The 25,801-nt window shown below is 42.3% G+C and overlaps 1 protein-coding gene and 1 non-coding gene across 3 annotated transcripts in view; one reads left to right on the top strand and one right to left on the bottom strand.

Annotated features, from left to right (window-relative positions):
- Positions 1 to 1,516: 1,516 nt before the first annotated feature.
- On the bottom strand, positions 1,517 to 1,719 carry LOC131923021 (small nucleolar RNA SNORA73 family). Its single transcript, XR_009382476.1, has one exon. It is a non-coding gene; the product is annotated as a small nucleolar RNA SNORA73 family (small nucleolar RNA).
- Positions 1,720 to 21,321: 19,602 nt separating this feature from the next.
- Sec22a (SEC22 homolog A, vesicle trafficking protein) overlaps positions 21,322 to 25,801 on the top strand; it is a 58,249-nt gene continuing 53,769 nt past the window's right edge. Inside the window, exon 1 of one of the 2 annotated variants that reach the window (XM_059276832.1) lies at positions 21,322 to 21,418. The gene's annotated coding sequence lies outside the window, so the exon portion shown is untranslated. Of the gene's footprint in view, positions 21,419 to 21,479; positions 21,792 to 25,801 lie in introns of those variants that run through there. The other variant, XM_059276831.1, reaches the window with a different exon arrangement.

Raw genomic sequence — 25,801 nt, forward strand, 5'->3', positions numbered from 1 at the left:
ATGCAATGCCTGTGAGGACAGAAACATTGGATCCTCTGGGACTGGAGTTACAGATAGTTGTGAGCTGCCATGTAGGTGCTGGGAATTGAACCCAGACCCTCTGGAAGAATGGCCAGTGGTCTTAACTGCTGAGCCATCTCTCTGACCCCTCCTGCTCTTTTTTAACCCTATATTTTGTTAGGATCAAACTGAAAGTCAAGATTATTCCTCTGAATGGTTTGCATTTTGTGCCTATCAACCAATGGTCACGTTTTGGAGGAACATTCACTCCCATGAACATCGTAGGTTAAGGAGCATTTTTTTCAGCAGCACTTTTGCTCCTAGACAAAATACTCAGCCACAGGGAAAAACAAATGTAGGAGAATTTGAATGAATCAGAGTCATACACATTAATATGAAAATATCTGCCGTTTTCCAAATTAAAAAGGAGCTGCAAGTATGTGACCATGTATATAAAGGCCAAGTCTCCAGAACAATGCAGTCATGAACAGAAACACCACAGGGGCTGACACAAGCATGAGAAACACGGAACCAAGGGAAATGGCGGTTTGAGAGGTGAAGGGGATAGAGTCAGGGTAGTGCCTTCAGAGAGACATATACTGATGAGCTTTATATTATCTTAGTGCCTTTTCAAACATTATTTCTCATTTCAGCAATTATTTTTAGAGACAAACTTTAGAAGCATATACTTTGCGGGATCATTCTCTCTATTCTTCTCAAATCTCTTTAATTAATAAAGTAGCATATTTGAATGTAAATCCCACCTGCCCAATTCTTTCTCTTTTGTCCCTGTATTTTGCTACTAAAATGAATGGAAGGAAAGCTGGAATAAGGTGCGATATTATTTCAGAAGTAGCGAACCGAGGCTTCCTCTGCTGAGAACCAGGACTTGAAATGAATTAGGTTTGGTTCAGTCTGGAGTATTAATTGGATTTAATTATTTATGAGCTCAGTATCATAAGGGTCCATGATCCTTAAAAGAACTAATCACATTTCAAAGGGCACAGAAAACCATATAAATGCAATAAAGTCTTATAGTCTATTCATCAGCACATTATCTTGAGGTCCTATGGAAGGGGTGCTCTACTTAATACCCCAGACACCAACCCAGGCTTTTAGATCAGATGTTGTACGATGTCATTTAACACCTACAGAGAAACAGCAAAGATTACACCCATACCACAACCCAATACATATTTATAAAGATTCGTGCGTATTTGCTTGGAAAACATGAGTGGATAGTAACAAACAAAGTGCCATAAAGCAGGAGGGGGCTTTCTGTGCACTAATAATGACAATCAGCTATGAATTGAGGAATATGATTAACTCTCAGCACTCAAGTGTTTATTTCTTTTCCAAGATGGTCTGGTCCTATGACTGTAAGGTCAAAATTCCCTTATTCCCAGAGGGCAGGAACATGGTGTGATTTGTGTCCTACAGCCATTAAGTAGGTTTCAGAAGCCAGAGTTATACATGCCAGTCACCTACAATAAGATGCGTTTTTTCCTTCTTCCAGGCCTGCTTCCTGCGTGCTTTGTCTCCTTAGTCATTGCCCACAGGACTCTGGAAAGTCGTAGGAATATGCAGGCACAGGCTGAGAGGCCAGTTTCACTTCCAGTGTTGTGGAAAGGGCCTGTATATCATGGGCCCGAGCCTTCTGCTCCCCTCTGATACTAGGACAGAGCTGGGGAGGGTGATCTCCAGGGGTATCCATGTTGAAAGTAATAAGATTTTTTTTGAGACAAGGTCTCTCTCTAATAGTCCTGGCTGCACTGGAACTCCATATTTAGACCAGGCTGGCCTTGAACTCACAGAGATCTGTCTACCTCTGCATCCCGAGTGCTGGCATTAAAGGCATGTGCCACTACATCTAGCTACGATATCTTGACATCACGTTCATTCTCTGTGTTCGATGCACCAAGAATATAAAACAGTATACTTTCCTCTGAATGTACAACCTCGGTAGAATCATAGGGAAACACTAAACCCAAACTTTACAAAATGACTTACCGGTACTTTTCAGAAGTATCAAGACTATGCAGTGGGTGGTGGTTCCTGTCTTATTCCGCAACTCCAGAGGCAGATTGTGGGCAGATCTCTGTGAGTTTGGGGGCAGTCTTGTCTACAGAGCAACTTCCAGGCTGTCCAGGATTACGTAGTCAGACCCTGTCTCAAAAAAAAAAAAAAAATCATGAAAACCACAAAAAGGCTAAGGCAATGTCAAAATAGAAAGAAAAGAAGCATATTTGATAACTGAATGCAATTTGGAAGCCTGGATTAAATGCCTAGAGCAGTGGTTCTCATCCTGTGGGTCTTAACCCCTTTGGAGTTGAACAACTCTTTCACAGGGGTCACCTAAGACCATCGGAAAACACAGATGTTTACATTACAATTTGTAACAGTAGCAAAATTATAGTTATGAAATAGCAACAAGAACAGTTTTATGGTTGGGGGTCACCACAGCATGAGGAACCGTATGAGAGGGTCACAGTACTAGGAAGGTTGCGAACCACTGCCCTAGAGGGTGTCAGTAGGAAAGCAAATCAACTGTTTGAGTTTGCAGTGTTCCTGGCTATTGTTTCAATGGTAACACTCAGGTTCTGATCATCGGAGAGCAGTTACGTAAAAATTAATAGAGGAAGCTGGTGAAGATTACATGTTCAGTGCTCTTTTTTTTTGTGATCCTGAATTCTAGAATTACTTTAAAATAAAATGTATTTTAAAATCTGGGGCTGATGCCCCTTTAAACACCCCATTAGCGATCATTGGTTCATTTGCTGTGCTGTGGTTGGCTGTCTGGGCTTTCCATCCAGTCTCTAGGCAGTTTTGGTTTTCCAGTTCAGTTTCATTTTCAGAATTCAGTGTGATGTTCATCTTTATGACTCTCCACTAAGCCCTGAACTCTGCTGCATTTGTGGTTACGTCAGCGCTTACATAATTAAAGTGACTCATCTGCGCTCCTCTTCCTGTTTGCTCCGTTGGGAAGGACGGCGAGAGACTGGGCCTGTTCAGGAACCCATTCTGGCTTGGGCGTTCATCTCACTGTTTTCTACTTTTGGCAATCACTAATTTCATTTTCATTTTTTCTTTCTCTCTCCCTGGGTCTGCTCTATTACTTTTTCTCAGTTCTTAGACTGAATTCTTTGCTCATTCGTTGGATATCTTTTCATTTACTAGTGTGGGCAGTCATAAAGATACAGTTATTGCGTCTAGTTCCATTTGACTACGTTGAGCACGTTTTAGTATGTAGAATTTTCATTATGCAATTTCAAGGGCTGTTATTTTTTTTTGTCATCGTCGAACCTTTTGACCTACCGATTACGATGTTTACCTTTTTATTTCTAAATACATGAAACTTTCTCTTGTTTTATTATAATTGATCCCAATTTTATTGTATAAAAACATGCACACTCTTGTCTACATGGCACCCTTGTCTTTTGCCACAAGATTCACGGTACCTCTTCTCTCTCCTCTCCAAAAGAGTTATTGCTTGCCTGAAGTAAGTCAAAGATCCCAAATAGACTGCATGACTGACTGACTGACTGAGCTGAGCTCCCATCCTTGACACACCCTCATCACATCTTTTCAACAACTTGGTGTGCCGATGAAGAGTGCTAAAACACACCCCTTAGGTTGATTTGGGATTCCGTTCACCATCTTCAGACAAATTACAGCCAATAAAAGTTTTCAAATTAGCATCTCCTCTCTGGCACTTGCAGATACCAGTGACATTTGTGTGCAGACAAAGGTTATGGAGATTTGTGATTTGCTGGCGAGTATAGGTCCAGAATCAGTACTTATTATTGCTGGTGTTAAAGTATGACAAGTAATCTCCTGGCTGATTTATACATTCCCACTACTTGAAACACTGAGCTAAGCTGGAATCTAAAGACAAGGTCAGGAAGGTCACTCTAAAATGGAATCTAATGAGATTTAATACACAAGGAAAGGGAGTTTTTATAACGTATTCTACTTTGTAGTGTTGAATGTTCTTTTCTGTGAGTCTGAGTTGTTAGAAGCAATGGCCCTAACTCATACAGACTGAAAAAAAAACCCACAAGTGGTAGTAGTTATCCATTTATCTATCACTAACTGTGTGGCCAAGGTTCTCCAAAGAAACAGGCATAGCATTCTCTCTCTCTCTCTCTCTCTCTCTCTCTCTCTCTCTCTCTCTCTCTCTCTGTGTGTGTGTGTGTGTGTGTGTGTGTGTGTGAGAGAGAGAGAGAGAGAGAGAGACACAGAGAGAGACAGAGAGACAGAGAGAAAGAGAGAGAGAGAGAGAGGTGGGGAGGGAAGAGAGAAAGAGAATGCTATCTTAATGAATTGGTGCATACGACTATAATAGTTGGCATGTTCAAAATCTACACAAAGGATTGGGGGACCCAGGGAAGTATGGATGCTGCAATCCAAGCCTGAAGGCCATCTAATGGGAGAAACCCTTTTTGCCTGGGGGAGGTCAGACTTTATTCAGTTCAAGCCTTGGAAGCTTTTCTCAGAGTCTACCAATTTAAATATTAATCTCATTCATGTTTGACCGCCTCTCTGGGCATGGTGGCTCAGCCAGGTTAGTACACACATTAAATCTTCAGCAGGCCCTGGGTGAGAAGAGGCTGAGGAAAGTAGCTGTTGGTTTAGTCCCTGGGAAGCTGAATGCTGGAGAGGAGAAGTGGCCTGACGCTGGGTTCCCTCCCTGCTCTTTCCTAGTTTGGGGGCAGTTTAATTAAACTCTTGCAACCTCAGATCCTTTCTTCAACTAAATACAGGCGCTGAAGGATTAGATGATATAGCACAATTGTAAGGCTCGCTTTGTAGCTACTGAGTAATTATTTCCTTCTGCTTCCACACAGAGGGGTCTGGAAGCTTCTGTTTATTTGACTCAAACTTCCTATGAGAGTCCAACTCTTGATGCACAAAGTGACATTCTGCTTACAAATCCCATTACTCACATCAGAGACATATGAATCCTCATTGGAAAGGACCCATCTGTTGTTCGTGAATGTGATTGTGTCCTTATTCATAAATCAGTGTCTGAGTTAGAAATTATGAATAAAAAAGAAATCAGAATTCCTCAAAGAAGAGTTTGTTATCAAGATTGGAAGTGGGGACAGGAAACTCTCAGAAAGACCTAATTGTGGGACATAACCTACCTGCACTGGAAACCACTAAGTAAGTTACTCGTCTCTGGAACTCCATGAGAAATCACATTTCTTTCTCTTGACTCTCATTTACTGAGTTCTAAATGGCCAATCCTTTATTATTGGGGCCATATGCAACATTGTACCGACTCTCTGGCCTACCCTATAGTTCCACAAACTTGCCATTTCACTAACTCATTTTCTGTTTTCTTTGGTCAATTTTCCCCCTGTGGCTCTTTTTTAATTTAACTGTGCATGTGTGTGTGTGTGCGCGCGCGCGCGCGCCCGTGTGTGTGTGTGTGTGTGTGTGTGTGTGTGTGTGTGTGTGTGTGTGTGATATGTGTGCTGACACTTTTGGGGGCCAGAAGAGGGTACCAGACCCCGTGGAGCTGGAGTTACAGGTGGATGTGAGCCCCCAGATGTGGGTGTTGAGTTCTAAACTCAGGTCCCCTGGAAGACCAGAAATCATTCTTAACTGCTATGCCAGTGGTTCTCAACATGTGGATTGCGACCCCCTGGGGTCGCATATCAGATATTTACATTATGATTCATAACAGCAGCAAAATTACAGTTATGAAGTAACAATGAAATAGCTATGGTTGGGGGGTCACCACAGCATGAGGAACTGTATCAAAGGGTCGCAGCCTTAGGAAGGGTGAGAGGCACTGTGCTAAACCATCTTTCCAGCTCCTCTCTTTAAAAAATTTAAAACCATACTTTACTTCATGTATAGCAGTACAGTTTACATGTTAAATAACGTTATAATAGAATGATTGATTCCTGGAAACAGTCTCACTAAGTAGCCCTGGATGGCCTGAAACTCACTATGTAGAACAGGTTGGTCTCGAACTTGCTGTCAATCTCCTGCCTCTGGCTAGCGCTGAGATTACAAGCATGAACTACCCATACATGGCTTCTTAGGTCAAATTCTGAAGAGAGCCTGAATGGTTGATGACCAGCTCTTCAAGTCAGGTGGTCCAATCAGCTGTGGCTAAGTGGAAATGGACCACATCTTTAATGGACTGATCCCCGGAAATATAAATCAAACATTTACCCTCACAGGCAAAGTGGGTAAGGCAGGCTAAGTGAACTATAGCTTGGTTTCTAGTCTGGTTGCTTGGCTGGGTCAACCAGTGCGCCTCAGAGAGCTGTCTAGCTTCTGCTCCCCTACCCCCCACCCCAAGAGGCCCGAAGTTGAGTTCTGATGTCACAGCAAGTCTTCAGATATACAAAGATGATTTCTCATCAAGAGAAGCCAATAATCCCACATGCCTTTCTGTTTCTCTACGTTTTCAGGGTCCTCGATCATCATTTGGTTGGTCAGTGGAGACCTGTATGGTTTCCGGGATGGTATGGACATCTCTTGTGGTCTTGCTCTTTGTATCTACTGCCTCTCCATGACTGTGTCTTTCCTTGGCTCCCCATCCTTCCACAAAAATGTGTCTGTACTCGTATTTCCCCCAGCATCCTCCCTGGCAGGCTCCTGCTCTATAATATTCCATTCCTGTGTGAACCAATTCAGAACACTGGCTTTGAACTTGTAAAGCTGCAAAGCAGACCCAGAAATAACTGAGTCTGTCAGTTGTGAAGTATCCTGTGAGGACAAATCTGAAACAACTGGTCTACCTTCACCTGCATAGCCATGCTCTGCCCTCCCTGTCTGCAGCTTTCACATCCACAAATCCAGTGAACTGCAGATTAGAAAACTGTGTCTGCTCTGAACATAGACCGGCTTGTTCCCTGCCATCATTCCCTTAAGAGTATGTGTAACAACTATTTACTTAGTATTTACACTACACTAAGTGTTACAAATACTCTGGAGTGATTTCAATAAGCCAGAGGATTTCCAGTAGTTTACATGAAACTGGCCATTTTATATAAGGGACTTGAACATCCTCAGAGTTTGGAACCCAGGAACAATCTGGAATTGACTCATCACAGACACACTGAGGGGTAAGTGTAAAGGAAAGTCATATCATGGAGAAAATATGAGAGCTTTCAGGGCTGGGTTTGAATCTTGGCTCTTCCATTTACTAGCTGGGGGGAGCTCAGCTAGATTTCCCGAGGCTTAGTCCTACAAAATAAAGTAATAATTATACTTGAGGCACAGAGTTGCTAAGAAAACGAAACAGGCGCAAAAGCAACTAGCAAGAGTGTTGATGCTTATTTTTTTAAAAAGATAATTTTTAACAGTGTTAATAATAATGTTTTCCATTCCCTAGGAAATGGTGAAAAAAAAAAAGAGGTTTTGGTGTGCCAGGCAATCAACTCATCCTTTCTGAGAAAGAAGCTTTTGTCTCCACTCCATCCGTCCTCCAAGGTCACTGTCGCATGGGGGTGGTGAAGAAATGATGGCTGTATTTATAGCAGCTAAGGAAAGCACACTTTGGATCTGGAGAACTTCCCCCACCTCAAACCCTCTCCTGCAATAAAAGTTTAAAGTCTTTCCCTGCAGCCTGCCTTATTTTTTCTTCAACTACAGCAGCAATGTCACATTGCGGTTTTTCCTCTCTGCACAAATGCCACTGTATTAAAATATATTTCTCACTGAATTTGGGTTGAAGGGAAAATTATTTCTAGGTCATTTTTCCTCTGGCCAAGAAGTATACAATAATTAACGCCTTATTTGTAAACAGGAACAAGAAATAACTTACAGCCAAAGTACAATCCGTTCGCTCCTTCACGAACTTACATATTTATGTGTTTGAATAGAACCTATGAATACTAACTGGCTCTTTATTCCAGTAAACGAGACTGTGGTGGGGAGTGAACCGAGGGAGGGAAGTGCAGGGCACATAATTGGAAAATAAGATGGAGCGATGGACTCTAGATGCATATCTACTGCTGGGTCATTTTGTGAGTAACTAGGCGCAAGGCTTCGTGCTCTGATTCCTCACCTGAAAAATTATGACAATAAGTTTATCCGGGAAGTATGGCGTGAGCATCTATTTTTAAAACCTAAGAGAACATCAATGTGTCTTTGGGACCTTTGAATCTAAATAGGTAAATATTAAAACAACAGTCTAAGAAATTGGAATAGATCTATCTTATCCTTTGCTAACAGAACTTGAAATATCTGAAGACAAGCGTGTGTGTGTGTGTGTGTGTGTGTGTGTGTGTGTGTGTGTGTGTATCTTGGTAAATTATTATATATAAATTATATATAAAAAATTATATATAAATCTTGGTAAATTACTCATGCCTGGCTAGTTGGGGCATGCCTTGAACTCATGGTCTTCCTGCCTCAACTTCTCAAGTAGCTGGAATTGCAAACCCATACCACCAGGCTCAACCTAAAGAAGCCATTTTAAATCTAGGGGTTTCTCAGATTAATAGTACTGGTGATCCTTAGTGTTAACTGTTAACTTGGCAGAATTTAGAATCACCTGGGAGATGGGCATCTCGGCCTGACTTTGGGGAGTTGTCTTGATTTTGTTAATGGAGGTAGGGAGAGCTGTCCATAGAAGGTAGTACCATTTCAAGGACTAGGTCCTGGACTAATGGGAGAAATTCACGGAGTTTATTTAATGAGCAAAGGAATATATTTGGGGGTTAACTCACTACCATGGGAGATTTATTGTAGGGTTTGGGAAAGCCGAGCTATGTCCCACGCTGATTTGTCTGGTCCAAGAGCTCAGCATCCAATCCACGAGGAGGCAAAGAGCGAGCTGCATAGTGCATCCCAGGTCTTAAGGGTCCTGAGCAGCTATTGGGAAGGCTTACTGTTTATTGTGGAAAACTTGAATGGGATACATAGATAAATAGAAATGGTTAATTTAAGATGAAAGAGCTAGCTAGCAAAAAGCCTGCCATAGGCCATACAGTCAGTAATTAATATAAGCCTGTGAATGATTATTTTATAAGGGGCTATGGGTCACGGATGTAATGTGACCGGTTTCCCTAAAGCTGGAGCTGTGAGCTGGACAAACCCTTTTCTTAGCTGCCTTTGTTGGAATATTCCAGAAAAGGAGAAGAAACTTACACAGTAATCTTATGGGGCTCAGGCAAAGGGATGGGGCAAGAGGTAAGTTATAAAATGGGGAACACATTTGCCAAAGAGACATACTTTAAAATTACCAATCTCATTAATCATGTAAAAACTACAGTTGGAGCAAACTGAATAAGGGTATGCTGGGAACCAAACCCAAGGCCTACTGTTTGTCAGTCAAGTGCTTGAACTGGTTAGGTGGAGGGATTAAAAGCCTGATGACACCAGTCTATGAGGGTGACACAAATCTATGAATGTGACACCAGTCTATGAGGGTGGAGAAACGAGGACAATATAATGACCGTGCAAGTTAGCATAACAGTTTTTAGAGCAATTGGTGTGGCTTTAAATTTTAACTCTACATACCCTTAGACCTGTGGTTCTCAACTTTCCTCCTGCTCTGGCCCTTTAATACAGCTCCTCGTGTTATGGTGATCCCCAACTATAAAACTATTTTCATTGCTACTTTTGGATGGCGTGAGGAAGAACCTAAACATACATTAATAGAAATGATTGAATAACTTACAGATCGTCTGTGCCATCATCTGCCACTGTTAAGAAGAATAAACTCCATGCTGACAGATGGGGTAGGAAGGACTGTGCACAAAATATTGTTAAAGGAAGTTGTAGGATAATAGGGGGAATTTGATCTCATTTTCCAAAAAAAGCTGTGTATGGAAAAATAACCACTAAACCAGTAAATTGCAAGGAAAATTGCAAAAGCTGAGGGATGATTTTTCTGTTTTGACTTTATGTGCTTCTACATTATAATTTTTTATAGCAATTCTAAATGACTCCTGTTGTTAACACAGCATGTAATTTTACAGAGACAGGCTTTACAACTCTGTCTTTCTCAACCCATCCCCCAACCACATTAGGCCAACTTTTTCCATTTAGGTTCTCTGTTCTTGTTTGGCAAGTGACTGTGACTGTGCATGCACAGGTGTATGAGTGTGTAGGGAGTCTTTCTCTGTCCCACTGGCCAACTCCCAAATAATGACACGGAGACTTACTATTAATTATGAAAGCTCAGCTGATAGCTCAGGCTTGTTTCTATCTGGCTCTTATAACTTAACCCATTTCTATTAATTTACATGTTGCCATGTGGCTTCTGGCTTGTTACCTCATCTCCTACATGCCGTGTTTCCTCACGTCTCCTCACGACTTTGCCTTTCTTCCTCCCAGCATCCTCTGTGCCTGGAAATCCTGCTTAGCTATTGGCTGTTCAGCTCTTTATTAAACCAACCAGAGTGACACATCTTCACAGTGTACAAAAAGATTATTCCACAGCAGCGTGTGTGTGGAGGCCAGAGGTCAATATTGTGTCTTCCTCCATTGCTCTGCACACAGGGTTTCTCACTGAACCTGGAGCTTGTCCATTCAGCTACCTCACTTGTCAGTAAATACCCTGGGTCCACCTGCCTCCTCCCTATGAGTGCTGAGGTTTCAGAGTACTCTGCCACACTGGGCTTCTATGTGGGGGTTAGAGTTGCAACTCACATCCTCATCCTTGTGTGACAGGCGCGTTATTTGCTGAGCCATCTCCCTTTGGAAGGTGTTTTTATATAGAAAACTTCCCTGCTAATAAAAAAAGAACATTTGTTGTCAAAAGTTTGCAAAATATGGGAAAAATGGATGAGAATTAAAACATGAACGACTCTCTAGAAATAAACTGACACGTACTTTGCCACATTTCCCCCAGTCTTTTCTCTTAAAATTTAAAATGTTGGGAAAAGCCCACTAAGTGCTGACCCTTTAGGGCAATGGTTCTCAACCTTCCTAACGCTGCGACCTTTTAATGCAGTTCCTCATGTTGTGGTGACCCCCAACCATAAAATTATTTCATTGCTACTTCATAACTGTAATTCTGCCACTATTATGACTCATAATGTAAATATTTGTTAAGCAGGGTATCTGACATGCAACCCCTGTGAAAGGATCTTTTTTATCTGATCTTCTTGTGGGTCACAACCCACAGGTTGAGAACCACTGCTTTAGGGGGTCATTTTCATAGTGCCTGCCAGTTCTGGTTTTTGGAAGTTCTGCTCTGTTCTTACACATGCTCTGTCCATCACAGGGCTGATGGGAATAGGCTTTTAGTCTTCTGCCAATTGGCTTCTTTTATGTTAATCGTGCTGCCTTTAGACCCTCCCTAAGTGAGAAAAGCATTTCTTTTTTTTTTTTCTTCTTCTTCTGTCAAAGGTTGTTAAGCCCTACAAGGGCCCCTATTTGCTGAATCTCTTCCTCCTTCCCACAGATTAGCCAATCACATTGGATTGTGAAGTCCAGTTCCCACCAATTGGATGAGACACAGTCACTGCCTCTGTTAGGGATGAAAGAGGCTGTCTTGGCTGAGTGTGTGTGTGTGTGTGTGTGTGTGTGTGTGTGTGTGTGTGTGAGCTAGCTCAGTTTGGGTTTGGTTTGCCTTTTTGCAAAAAAGAAATGACCTTGCTGAGTTATTTTTGTTTTGCTTGTGTGATAGCTTTGTGTAAACACTGAGATTATTAATTTCTCTCACTTCTCTGCCAGACTCTCACACCTTAAGGAGCCTGACAAACAATATCTCATTGCTCAATCATTAGTGATGCTGTGGTGCCCTTTGAACTGTGCAGGTTTCCTTTAGGGACTGGACAGTAATCAGTACAGTGTATGTTAGCACTTCAAGACTGTCCTTTGTGTATTCACCATTCTCCTAATGACTTTACCACCGATAGCCAATTTCTATCTAAAGCGATATTTTTTATTTGGCTCAGAAATGATGATTTTTCTCATTCTGTATTTCCTGTGTATACCATTGTTCTATTAAGTACAACTGTCCCTCCTCACCTGGAGAGGCTTGTTTATTCTGAAACAAAACTCCCACTGGAAGGGAAGCATATTTAATTTCTCTTTAATTCTTATTAAATATTTGTTGGCCACTTAAAGATCCTTTGTAAATGCTCTTTCCAGGTCCCTTGTCTATTTGCAATGAGCGTGTTCTATATTCTTTCATTGACATGCTGGCATTTCTTGTCACAGTTCACATCTATTCCCTCAGTTTGTTACCTAAATTTTAATTGAGCTCATCTTTTCTTTTTTCTTTCTTTCTTTCTTTCTTTTTTTTTTTTGGTTTTTCAAGACAGGGTTTCTCTGTATAGCTTTGTGCCTTTCCTGGGACTCACTTGGTAGCCCAGGCTGGCCTCGAACTCACAGAGATCCGCCTGGCTCTGCCTCCCGAGTGCTGGGATTAAAGGCGTGCGCCACCACCGCCCGGCTTTTTCTTTCTTTCTACAAGACAGATTTCTCTGTGTAACAGCCCTGGCTGTCTCCAACCTCTCTCTGTAGACCAGGCTGGCCTTGAATTCACAGAGATCCACTTGCCTCTGCCTCCCAAGTTCTGGGATTAAAGGCATGTACCACCGCCTGGCTTTTAAAAAATGTAAACATGTTTTATACTTTTATTTCCTCTGAGGTATTATCTTATTTTTTAAGAGATTTTTTTTTTCATTTCATTCAGACTCCAAAATCCTTCTTTGTCCAAAGCCAGTGCTTTATTTTCTTATAGTTGCTTCATAATTATTTCCTGGTTGAATTTTTCTACAGTTATAGAGCACGGTATTTTTAAGTTTATTTATTTTACTTTATGTGTATCAATGTTTTGCCTGTATTCATGTATGTATACCTCATGTGTACTGGTTGGAGTCCCTGGAACTGGGGTTACATATGGTTGTGAGCCACCACGTGGTGCTGGGACTTGAACCCTCAGCCTTTCTGTGTTGAGCCATCTTACCATATCTCTTCCTCTTTTTTTTTTTTTTTTGGTTTTTCCGAGACAGGGTTTCTCTGTGTAGCTTTGCGCCTTTCCTGGGACTCACTTGGTAGCCCAGGCTGGCCTCGAACTCACAGAGATCCGCCTGCCTCTGCCTCCCGAGTGCTGGGATTAAAGGCGTGCGCCACCACCGCCCGGCTCTTCCTCTTTTTTTTTAAGGGCACTTATCATAAAGGTCCTGTGGTGGTTTGAAAGAAAATGGCCCCCAAAGGGAGTGGCACTATTAGGAGGTGTGGCTTTGTTGGAGGAAATGTGTCACTGTGGGGGTGAGCTTTGAGATCTCATGCTCTAGCTTCACTTAGTGTGATAGTCAGTTGACTTCCTGTTGCCTGCAAGATGTAGCACTTCCAGCTCCAGCCCCACACCTGCCTGCATGCCATCATGCTCCCCATCATGATGATAGTGGACTGAACTTCTGGAACTGTAAGCAACCCAACCCTAATTAAATATTTTCTTTATAAGAGTTCTTTATAAGGTCATGGTGTCTCTTCACAGCATTAGAGAACCCTAAGACAGGTTCCATCCTCAGTACCTAACCTAGCCTCCATTACCTCCCAAACATACAGTCCCCAACTACCCTCACAGTGGGATCAGAACTTCAGAATGTGAATCTGGAGGGCATCGACAGTCAACCCAGATGATTCTCCAGACTGTACCACTTGTGTTAGCTCTAGCCCATCTTACTACCTCCCCTTCTCAAAGTTTTCCCTCAGGAAGAGAGGGCCATTTCATTCCTGGACAAGTGAGTTGAAGTACCTCCCTGAGACTGTGGTAGTTACGGCATCTACCCCATTTGGTGGTTTATAAACATTGCAACTGTTATTTTAGTAAATGTTCACATTGTCCAAGATCTGAGCTGTGAAAGGTCCTTTAAGAGGCCTCTGATATGTCTCTGTCATTTGTTGTCATTTCCTTGCTTTTTGACACACAATGACCCAGACTCATCCGGTCCTTCCTCTTCTTTAGCCCTGAGAATACGGCACCACCTCCAATGTCTGGTTTCTTTACCTAAGGTGGCATTTAAAAACTCTTATTTTTGCTGCCGGGTGGTGGAGGCACACGCCTTTAATAAATAAATAAATAAAAAGACTCACAATTACTGAACTCTAATTAGCAATTCTGAAACTCTTTTCTGTATTTTCTAGGACTGAGCAAATGAGCGCATACACTGAGAAAATACGAGCTGGGTCTCTTGAGTTAGGAAAAGGAATTAAAAATAAGAGGTTTTTTTTTTTCTTTTTCCCGAGACAGGGTTTCTCCGTGTAGTTTTGGTGTCTGTCCTGGATCTCGCTCTATAGCCCAGGCTGGCCTCGAACTCACAGAGATCCACCTGCCTCTGCTTCCCAAGTGCTGGGATTAGAGGCGTATGCCAGCACTGCCTAGCCCACAATTGAAAATGTTTAAAAAAGAAAATCACAGGGTCATTCAATAACCCCTAAGAAATGCATATACTTGTATTATCTGAAACCCCTGTTGAAGAATGTGCCTTTTACACATGTTTCCTAAAATTATTTGTGGCCCAGACTGTGATCTTCCTTGGTGAATATCCTATGTGCACCTGGAAAGGGTCTGAGTTCTGCCGTTGTCTAGTGAAGTATCCCGTGAATGCCACCACGGTAAAATGCTCATCTTTTATATCCTTACTGCCTTCCCTCTGCTTCCTCCATCACCAGAGAAGGAAGCACGCTGAAATCTCCATCAATAATCGGGAGTGTGTCTGTTTCTCCTCTCAATTTATTGGTGTCTGTTCTATGCGCTTTTCTTTTGATATCGTTACAAAACATCACTCTTCAACTTTGATAGTATTCCCAGTTCTCATGTCCACTTTGGCATTAACGCAGCTATTTTGACTTTATTTTGTTCAGCTATGGGGTTTTTCTTTTTTAAAACTCTTCTCATTGTTAACATAGCTATGCTGTAATTGTTAAAGCAGACCTCTTGTAGAGAGCATAGGTTGGGTTGTGGCTTTAAAAAATAAAGCATGATAATATTTGCCTTTTACTTGAAGTGTTGAGGGCTTTCACACTTCATATAAACTGTCCATATGGCTGAGATTGAGTATATCATGTTGATATCTGCTCAAATTGGGTTTTGCTCCAGTTTTCCCTATTTTATTTTTGAGAGGAATGGGGCAGGGTTTGCACTGTGTAACTTAGGGTGGCCTAGAGATCACTGTACAGCCAAGGCTGGCCTTGAACTTGTGACCTCTGTGGTGATATATTGTGTCTCCAATATATTGTACATCCTAATAAACTTATCTGGGGTCAGAGGACAGAACAGCCACTAGATAGACATAGAGACCAGAAAATGGTGGCATACACGCCTTTAATCCTATCATTTAGGAGAGATCCGGATGGATTTCTGTGAGTTCAAAGCCACACTGGAAACAGCCAGGCATGGTGATTCACGCCTTTAATCCCAGGAAGTGATGGCAGAAAGCAGAAAGGTATATAAGGCATGGAAACCAGGAACTAGAGCTGGTTAAGCTTTTAGGCTTTTGAGGAACAGTTCAGCTGAGATTCATTCTGGATGAAGACTGAGAGGCTTCCAGTCTGAGGAAACAGGACCAGCTGAGGAATTGGCAAGGTGAGGTAGCTGTGGCTTGTTTTGTTTCTCTGATCTTTCAGCGTTCACCCCAATACCTGGCCCCAGGTTTGTTTTTATTTAATAAGACCTTTTAAGATTCCTGCTAAAGACCTCCTTCCTGCTCAGCCTCCCGAGTGCTGGGATTACAAGCATGAACCACCATGACCAACATTCTTGTCTACTTTTGACTTATTTATGGTACTCCATGAAAGCAAAGATTTATTTTTATTTTATGGGTATGGGTATTTTGTCTGCATGTTTGTGTACAGTCTAAGGAAGCCAGAAAAGGGCATCAGATCCTCTGAATCTGGAGCTACAGATGACTGCTAGCTGACATGAAGTTGCTGGGAACTGAACCCAGGTCCTATGCAAGAGCAACAAGTACTCTTGGCCTCTAAACCATATCTCTAGCCTCTGGCACTCCATTTTGAATAACTAATAAGCTTTTGGGTACCTCTATTTTCCTTGTATTATATCCCATATTCAAATCGTATTATATCACTTTATGTGTGTCATAAGAACTTTGTATCAGTAAGATGTCTATGCTTGTGGGCCCTGTACCCATGTGTAAGTAGTTGTTTTAATCTTCGTTCTTTGCTCTTTGGGAGGCCACCACCTAGCTCCCAAATAAACCACACACAGAGCTTATTCTTACTTATGAGTGACCAGCATTATCTTGGCTTAGTTTCTAGCCAGCTTTCCTTAACTTAAATTATTCCATCTATCTTTTGTCTCTGGGCTTTTACCTTTTTCTATTTCTGTATATCTTTTCTTTCCTTCTTATTTTGCGTCTGTCTCATCCTCCTTTCAGAGTTCTCCTATTTATTCTCTCTGCCTGCCAGCCCCACCTATCCTTTCTCCTGCCTTGCTATTGGCTGTTCAGCTCTTTATTAGACCATCAGGTGTTTTAGACAGGCAGAGTAACACAGCTTCACAGAGTTAAACAAATGCAACATAAAAGAATGCAACAAATCTTTGCATCATTAAACAAATGTTCCACAGCATAAACAAATGTAACACCTATTAAAATAATATTCTATAACAGTAAAGAGGATGTGCACATTTTATATAAAGGACTTGAGCATCTTTGGGTTACAAGGCCCTAGTAGTCCTGGATCTGGTTTCCACCGATTCTGAGCTACAGATATCTTATCTCTTCCATTGTGAGGATGTTGATGTATGATTTATTTTTTTTTAATTTATTTATTTATTTTTTTTGGTTTTTCGAGACAGGGTTTCTCTGTGTAGCTTTGCGCCTTTCCTGGAACTCACTTGGTAGTCCAGGCTGGCCTCGAACTCACAGAGATCTGCCTGGCTCTGCCTCCTGAGTGCTGGGATTAAAGGCGTGCGCCACCACCGCCCGGCGTATGATTTATTTTAAATGGATGATTATATTAGAAAAAATTCTAGGGCTGGAAAGATAGCTCAGAGGTGCTCTTCCAGAGGTCCTGAGTTCAATTCCCAGCAACCACATGGTGGTGCACAACCATTTATAGTGGGATCTGATTCCCTCTTCTGGAATAAAGGCATACATGCAGATAGAGGATAAAATAATAAATAAAATAAAATAAATATATCTTTAAAAAAAGAAAAGGAAAAATTCTAAAGAGATCTTTATATGAATTTGCATAATAATTGTTATTTTCACATGGTTATTTTTGGTTCTTATTTATTTTGATTTATTTTGTGTGTATGGGTATTTTGTTCAAATGTATTTCTGTGTACCATGTTCATGCCTGGTGCCTGTGGGGGTGTAAAGAGGGCATTGGATTCCTTGGAACTGGATTTATGGACAGCTGTGAGCTGCCATATGGGTGCTGGGTATTGAACCCGGGTCCTCTGCAAGAACAAGTTCTCTTAACTGCTGAGCCATCTCTCCAGCCCTATTTTGGATTCATTTTTAGTTTCTGTTTAGAATCGTTTTTATTTAATTTGAAAGCTTTTCTTTCTTTCTTAAAAAAAAAAAAAAAAGCTGGTGGGTATGTAGCTGAAGTTGGTCTCAAACTCCCAATCTTCCTGTCTCCACCTCTCAGGTACTATGATTAGAGAATTGTGCCACCATGCCTAGTCTGGACATTGCTAACAGTCATTGAATTTCAGATATTGTTAAGAACAAATTCTCTCATTTTTTTTGTTTGCCAGAAGATGTCATTATTTCCTATTCAATTTTTAAGGGAATTTAATCAGACAATAAATTTAAGGTTGACAGCGTTTTTCAGAACTTTAGATTTTGCTCTATACTGTTTGCCTTTTTTTCTTTCTGATGTGAAGTGTGAAGTCAGTATTACTTGTTATCTTTGGATTCTATTTGCAATGTGGCTCTGTTTCTTTGGTAGTTTCTAGTGTTATTTGTTTGTTTGTTTGTGTTAAGACACGATCTCACTATGTAGACCTAGCTGGTCTGGAATTCACTATTTAGACCAGGCTCTGAAACTCACAAAGACCTGCTTACCTCTGCTTTCCAAGTGCTAGGGTTAAAGGGATGTGCCACCAGGCCCAGTTTACATTAGTATCATTGGTATGTATGTACATCGTGTGTATGTTTGTGCCTCTGTGTGTGTGTGTGTGTGTGTGTGTGTGTGTGTGTGTGTGTGTATGTAGGTCAGAGGACAACTTGTGGAGTCAGTTCTCTCCTTTACGTGGGTCTCAAGGTTCTAACCCAAGCCATCAAGCTTTCACAGCAAGAGCCTATGCAGACTGAGCCATCTCTCCAGTCCGTCCTGTTTTTTTTTTTTTTTTTTTTTTGTTGTTGTTGTTTTGTTTTGTTTTCTGACTTTTGGCAGTGTCTAAACTGCTTAAAAGCAAAACTGCCATGTGGGTGCTGGGATCCAAAACCTAGGTCCTCTGCAAGAACAGAGTGTTCTTAACTTCTGAGTCACCCCTCCAGTCCTGTTCTCTCTTTTAAGACTTAAATTTCTGGTAGTACTTGAATTACTGGAAGAACACTTTTAGCCTTATTTCCAAAGTGTGGCTTGTCTTAGGTCTCTCTACGAAATGCTTTAGGTTTCTAATGATTTTTTTCTGGCCTAATTAGTCAGGGCTTGAGCGTTTCCAAACTCCTTGGAAACTCTAGCAGTTGTTTCCGTATACATTTTCCCAGCAGTTGCTATTCCCCAATCTCAGAGCTGCTTCTTAAGCCCACATGAAAATCCAAGGGAACCCTCATGTATACTTCTGGCGCATTTTCTCTGGTATTCTGCTCTCAAATTAAAGCTTTTTTTTTTTTTTTTTTTTTTTTGGTTTTTCGAGACAGGGTTTCTCTGTGTAGCTTTGCGCCTTTCCTGGAACTCACTTGGTAGCCCAGACTGGCCTCGAACTCACAGAGATCTGCCTGGCTCTGCCTCCTGAGTGCTGGGATTAAAGGCGTGCGCCACCACCGCCCGGCAATTAAAGCTCTTTTAATTCTAATTTCCATCGCCGCCTTGCCATAGGGCTGGAACTCTGCCTGGCTTCCTTCTAGCCTCTGCTTCCAAAATTAACCCCAGAAAGCAATCTGGGGAAATCTAGAGGATCAACCTGTTGGCTTCTTTCTATGCACACAATGCGACTATGCTGGAATTGGAAAATGCCTGCAAGCCCTTGTTTCTCGGACGTGGTCTTATTTTCTTTTGATCGTGCTTCGAGACTTAGTCTGATAATAGTGGCATATGTGTGTCTGAATTACCTTTATCACTTTAAAGATACAAACTTTATACACCAGAATTTACATATATCACAAGCATACAGCTTCAGGAAGTCACAATGAATAACCAGTGTCCAGATCAAGAAGAACACCAATTTTCCATTTCAAATATTAATACCACCCAAGGGGAACCATCATCCTGCCTTTGATAACTATATAGTGTTTTTTAAATATTATATAAGTGGAGTCGTGAAACATGTGTTTTTGTGTGTGACTTAGTCCAGTCTTGTGATTTGTATATAGCTATGGATTGTTTGTTCTTTTTCCTTATGCTATGTGAATAGCCTATCATCTATTTACTCTAAAGGCATTTGTATATATATGAATACATTTCTGTTGAAAGTATATCTCAGAGTGGAATTCTATGTTAATTCATACTAAGAACTGGCAAATGCATAATTAGTACAGATCTTTCCTCTGAGCCCTAGACATACTTATCCCAAACTGCCTCTTGACATTCTCATTTATAGGTCTCTCAAATTTAACATAGCCTCACACATGTGCTACTTCTTGTGAATCCAAATGGCCTCTTAACCCATCTAGTTACCTAGGAAGCCATCTTTAATAGTCCTCTTTTTTTAACCTGCTCCAGAAAATCAGTCCATTAAGTCCTATGAATCCCACCTATGATTTATTCATATCTTGAAATTATCTATCTTTCTGCCTCTATTGCCATTATCTTAAATTAAGGCACCATCATTTGTAGCCTTGACCAATACAACTGCCTCCAAACTGCCCACCAGTGACCCTTCTTGCCCTCCGACAATCTATTCCCCATAACCAGCAGAATGGGCTTTAAAATATGTAAATCGGATCCTAATTAACAGTCTCGATTAGCTCCTCATTAATCTTAGGGTATGTTGCTGATTACAGTCTGAACTGTATAAAGTAGCCAAAGAGAGTTTAGCCCTTGCCTCATCTCAGCCTAAACTCCTTGCTCCTACATACTCCCTGTTTTAGGATTTCTATTGCTGAGATTAAACACAGTGACCAAAAGCAACTTGGGGTGCAAAGGATTTATTTTATCCGTGAAAGGAATTGAGGGCAGGAACTCAAGGCAGGAATCTAGAGGAAGGAACTGAAGTAGACATCATGGAGGAGTGCTGCTTACTGGCTTGCTTCCCCCCCGCCCCCCCGGCCCCCCCGGCCCCCCCCCCCGCCCCCCGCCCCCGGCCCCCCCCCCTCCCCCAATGTTTGCTCAGCCTGCTTTTTTGTACAACCCAGGACTACCTGCCCTGGTGTGGCACCGCCCCCAATGGGCTGGGCCCTCTTCTATCAATCATCAATCAAGGGAAGGTCCTACAGACTTGCCCCCAGGCCAATTTTACGGAGGCATTTTCTCAGTTAAGATCCCCTCTTCTAGCTATGTGAAGGTTTGTATGGAGCTGACAGACATCAACCAGCACATCCTCCTAGAACAACTCAGACTCTCACAAATCATGTTTCCTGGGCCTAGAACATTCTTAAAGGTCCCTTAATATGCCTTGGCCTTAAAAGACACTTATTCAGGGAGTTCTTCCCTAACAGTCCACAATTAATTAATCATTGCACCCATTAATTTTTCTTCACTATACCAATACAAAATATACATTACTGACAATGTATATTTCCGTAACAATTTTACTCTAATGCCTTTTGATCCTATCACACCTTAAAAGGAGTGCTGTGTACATTTCTGTATAACATGCTTAACATGCTGCTTGCCATTTGATAGACATTCAGTATACGCTTGTTTAATAATACATGACCTCGCGAAGGCTGGGAGGGGCTGCTATTGGGGCCAGCCTCTGTCATTTGTCTGTCTTGGAAAGTTTCTTTGTGTAGTAGCTGATGGGGGAAGGTCCTTTCCCTGTTCACCAGAGAGAGCTTTTCCTCTGTCCTGAGTGGCGCATGAGAGAAACCGCTGCCAGACAGGAAGCAGCAGGTGAAGGAGATTAGCCTTATTTCCCAGGGACAGCATAATTCTGTCCTCCGGAGACCAGGCATTCTCTTGGTGCAGGTGCATGAGAACCTGCCAATCTCCGCTGGAGGGGGCGGGGATAGGGCGGGCCTAGGAAGGGGGCGGGTCATTGGGTGCTTCCCACGGAGCCCGATTGGCTCGCGCGAGCTCCGCCCTCACCAGCCACGTTGGACGCGGGCAACCCCGCTGGGAGGCCACTCCCGGCCCCACAATGCACTGCGTGGTGCGTCACTCGGAGCGGCGGGTCCCAGCGCGACAGGTACGGCCCGGCCCCTCTTTCCAGCCTCCCTCAGGGTCTCCGGGATCCCTGCCTGGCCGCTCGCGCCGCGCTCGGCGTTCCGTCTCGGCCTGACCGGTACTGCCCGAGCCGGAGCTGGGCGGCGGAGGCCGCGGAGGCCGCGGAGCTTAGAAGGGCGAGTGTGCGGGTCCCGGGTCGCTGCGACCTAGGGCTGCTAGCCGCGCGGACGGCGGTTGCTGTTTGGCCAGGCCTGTCCCAGGATGGGCGGCCGGACTAGGGGCGACTGATGGGGAGTGCGGGCATCCCGGGGCAGCCAGTAAGAGGACTCCCTGGCCCCAGATGGCAGAAGCACACGGATTCACCCGGGCTTGTCGGTGGCCCGAGAGAGCTTGAGGTGGCATTCCTAGTTCCTTTGGGGTGGGGTAGCTTGTACCAGTGGCATACCCTGCGATTTGTGGAGTCTGAATGGGCACTGAGGTTGGAGATCGCCCACGTTGGCCCTGGGAAACCCTTTGAGGTCCTGTTTAATGGTACTTTGCGACACTGTGTGGCAGAAAAGAGCCCTGAGCAACTTGGCTCCACAAGTGGGGAATCTCCTGAGGAGGCCAAGCTGGAGCTTGCATGAATCTGTCGGTAAAAGCAGCTTACGACTTGGTCGCCTGCTGCTTAGCTTCCCGGATCAGCATCACCTGGAGCAGGTGGAACTCTTCAGAACCCGCCCCTCCTGTGCTTGTCTTAGGGCAGAGCCCGGTGGGTGGTGGTCGTGGGCCGCGCTAGACCTGATCAAATCCCAGCTGATGAGCAGAACACCTGTTTTTAAAAACGGAATCTCATTCCCTGTTACTGGTACCCACTCATTTGCCAGCACTTTGAGAAGTTAGGCGGTATCTCAAACATTTCTTAGAACTTCTGGTGTGTAGCGGAAGAGTCAGAACTGAATCTGACAGCCGTGACCATGTCCAAAGTGATTGAGGCATCGGGCTTTTCCCACTTAAGACGATTACATCGGTTTAGTGCTTGATTTTTTAGAGACCGCTTAAAGTTTATGTTTTAGGCTGGTGTATGAAAATGAACTCCTATCAAAGAGACTTTCCTCTCCATGTAGTTAAGAAGTTTGGATATGTTTAGAGGCAATGTTTCATGGCGTTGTTAGAATCAGACCCCCTACCTATTCGTTTAGGAGTTGAACAGATGCCTTAAACTCTTGGGACTTGTTTCCTCCAGAGCAGAATGAAACTAATACCTAACCTCACAGGTTCCTGGAAGGCTCACATTGAGGTGTGTGAAGTGCTTGGTCTATAGGGCATAGGTAACCTGTCAGTCGTAAGCACAGCAAAACACTTAAAATAGAATTTTTAGTAGATTACAGGTAGTGCCAGGTGCTTCTTATGAGCGTAGGAGGTAGAGGCTTAAAAAGAACCTCATAAGCTAGGGTCTACTAGTAGCCATAGTTCAGAAGTCAGGAAAGTGATATTTGGAAAGCAAAGCTTAAGTCAAAGTAACGTGACAGGTATGTGGTAGAGCCTGAATTTAAATCTGGGCATATGACTTTTATTTATGTATTATTTTGCACATTGTGTGCATGTGTATGCCTGTATGTATTCAATGTGTGTTGGCACACTAGTGTGTGCAGGTGTGTAGAAGGTTGGGTGTTAATTTCCTGTGTCTTCTCTGATTGCCCTCCACTTAATTGAGGCGGTGTCTTTTTTTTTTTTTTTTTTTTTTTTAAACCCGGAGCTTGCCAGTTCCAGCCAGTCCAGCTAGCCGGCCTGCCTGGGAGATTCCATCTCTTTTGGGATTACCCGGCTTGCCTAGTCTTCAGTTAAGTTCTAGGGATCCCTGTCTCTAGTTGTGGGTATATTCTGTTGTGGAGCTTGAGGTTTCACACATAGTGTGTAGTGCAGGTGCTCACAATAGAAGCCAGCAGCAAGGACTGCTGGTGACGAAGGCAGTCCAGATAAAACATCACAGTAAGTTCTGGTAGTCCTTGGTACCCCTTTCTCTTCATTCACTCTCCCAGTCTGAGCATCACGGTTAATATGGTCAATTAAGTTCAATCAATCTGACTCCACCCTTTGCGTCACAATTATGCAGACAATTCTCAAATTACTCGCTTCTAATTCTCACTGATTTCAGCAATTATCAAGTTAAGAAAATGATATGTAACAAGTTAGTTTTTCCAAACTTTGGTGCTATCATTAGTATAACATGATTTGGTAAGCAGAAGGAACAATTTAAAAGCAAGCCTCCAAAATATTTAATACACATATAAATAGAACAAAAATTTACTTATTTTAATTTAGGTTTAGGGAAAAAAAATCCCTAATGTCTCAAAACTGATTTTGTAGATGTTGTTAAAAATATAGGGCAGCCAGTTGAGAGATTGATATTTGGTAAATAAGAAATAGTACAGGTGAGATGCAGATAAGGTCCTGAAAGTATCCTGAAAGTGATACTTGAGTGCTAAAGCTTGGGGTGTGATTAACTCAAATAAAAGATGAGTGACCCCAGCATAAAATATCTTTATCTTTAAAGAGGTGGTGAAGGCATTTGGTTAGAGCGTATATGTAAAAGCTATTCTATTTGAATTTTACTGCTTTTTTGGAAATACCTTCCTGACACTTTGAGCTTCAGGTCATTGCCTGACAGCCTTCTGAAGGAGAGGGGTCAGCTTGAGAGGCTGATGTGTCTGGTTAATTGATGTTTGGGGATGTTCCTTAGTCTTTGCGGCTCTCCCTAGATTCTAATTTGGACTCTTTCCTCTACAGTTCCGCTGGAAGGAAATGCTGAGCACTCCTTGGGCTTTCTGTGAGGTTTCTGTTATCTAAAGGCAGCTCTAAAGTTTTCTTTTTGTTAAAAGTGAGGAAAAGAGGAGCAGTGCCTGGAAAATGTGTCTATGTCCCCGATAGGAAAAAGCTGTTATCCTTCCCAAAGCTTCCCTCTTGCTTTCCTTAGTCCCATCACTCTTCCTTGATTTTCCCAGCACACAGTGCCTGGTTCTTAAGTACACGCTAGCCCCAGCTTGGCCTCCATGCAGGCACAATTCAGTGTTGTTGTTGTTGTTGTTTTAATATACTCCTATAAGAATCCAAAGTCAAACTTTTAAAAAGGGCCGTATGATTTTGAAGTTGGAAGAGACTGTTTACCCTAAGGTGATTAGAGTCTGTCATAAAGTAGCTAAAGTGTCATTGTTCATTGGATATTTATCCTAGTTGTTTCTCTTTGTGGTTCTTGCTGTTCTTTTTTTCTCCTTAATTGGTTTGGATGATAAATAAAGTTACTCTGGGCAGGGGGAGGGGGTTAACTTTTTCTCCATAGAAAACTATTTTTATCTACTGATAAGTAGAAACAGCCCTCTGACAGCCTTTTAGAGATTTGACTGCTGTGTTTTTACTAGAAACCTATTTCTTTATTCTGTTTATTAGGAATCCCTGAATACATGTTTGTCTGAAAAGTGTTTTTGAGACAGGGCCTTGTGATATAGTCCAGCCTGGCTTCCAACTCATGATCCTTCTTTTTCTGCCCTCCTACATGTTAAGATTATAGTTAAGTGTCACTTTACTTGGTAAAATAGCAGTCTTTATCCTGTGTTAAAAAGTTAACTTATCATGTCAGGTTTTAACACATTATAAACTTTTTATTTTTGGAAAGCTGAGTTGCTGCACTGTATTCTGTTACATGGGAATACTATAATTTATTTACTTCATTGTCATCATACATTGGATTTTTAGATTATTTTAAATAATTTGATTATAATGGTATCCTTTTAAATTTTTATCTCAATTTATGATTATTTTCCTTGGGGTAAGGTTAATTTAAATTTACTGCTGAGCATAGTGGTACCCACCTGTAAGCTCAGTTGACCCAGGAGGCTGAGTCAGGAGGCCTTTTGTGAGTTTGAGGCCAGCTTGGGCTACATAGTGAGTTTGAGGCCAGCGAGGGCTACATAGCAAGACAATGTCTCTAAATCAATCACCAATAATTAATTGCTACTAATGCTTTTATTTTTTAACTCTCAATTTTATTTTATTTTTTAATTTATTCTGTGAGAATTTCATGCAATATATTTTGACCATATTTTTTCCCTGCCCCTCTTCCTTTTTCAGGTCCTCCCCCACTTCCTTACTTCATGTTCTCTGTCTCTCTTCGACATAGTGTTTCTCTGTGGAGCCCTGGCTGTCCTGGAACTCAATCTGTAGTCCAGGCTGGCCTCAGATTCAGAGGTCTGCCTGCCTCTGCCTTCTGAGTGCTGGGATTAGCGGCATGTACCACCACACTGAGCTTCTTTCTCTCTCAAAAAACAAACAAACAAACAAAAACACTAAAAACCAAAACAACACCAACAAAACCCCCAAGGAGTCCCATTTGTGTCCCTGAGCATGGGCCTTGCCTGGAGTTAGCTTG

This window comes from Peromyscus eremicus, chromosome 12 (assembly GCF_949786415.1).
Source record: "Peromyscus eremicus chromosome 12, PerEre_H2_v1, whole genome shotgun sequence".
NCBI lineage: Eukaryota > Metazoa > Chordata > Mammalia > Rodentia > Cricetidae > Peromyscus > Peromyscus eremicus.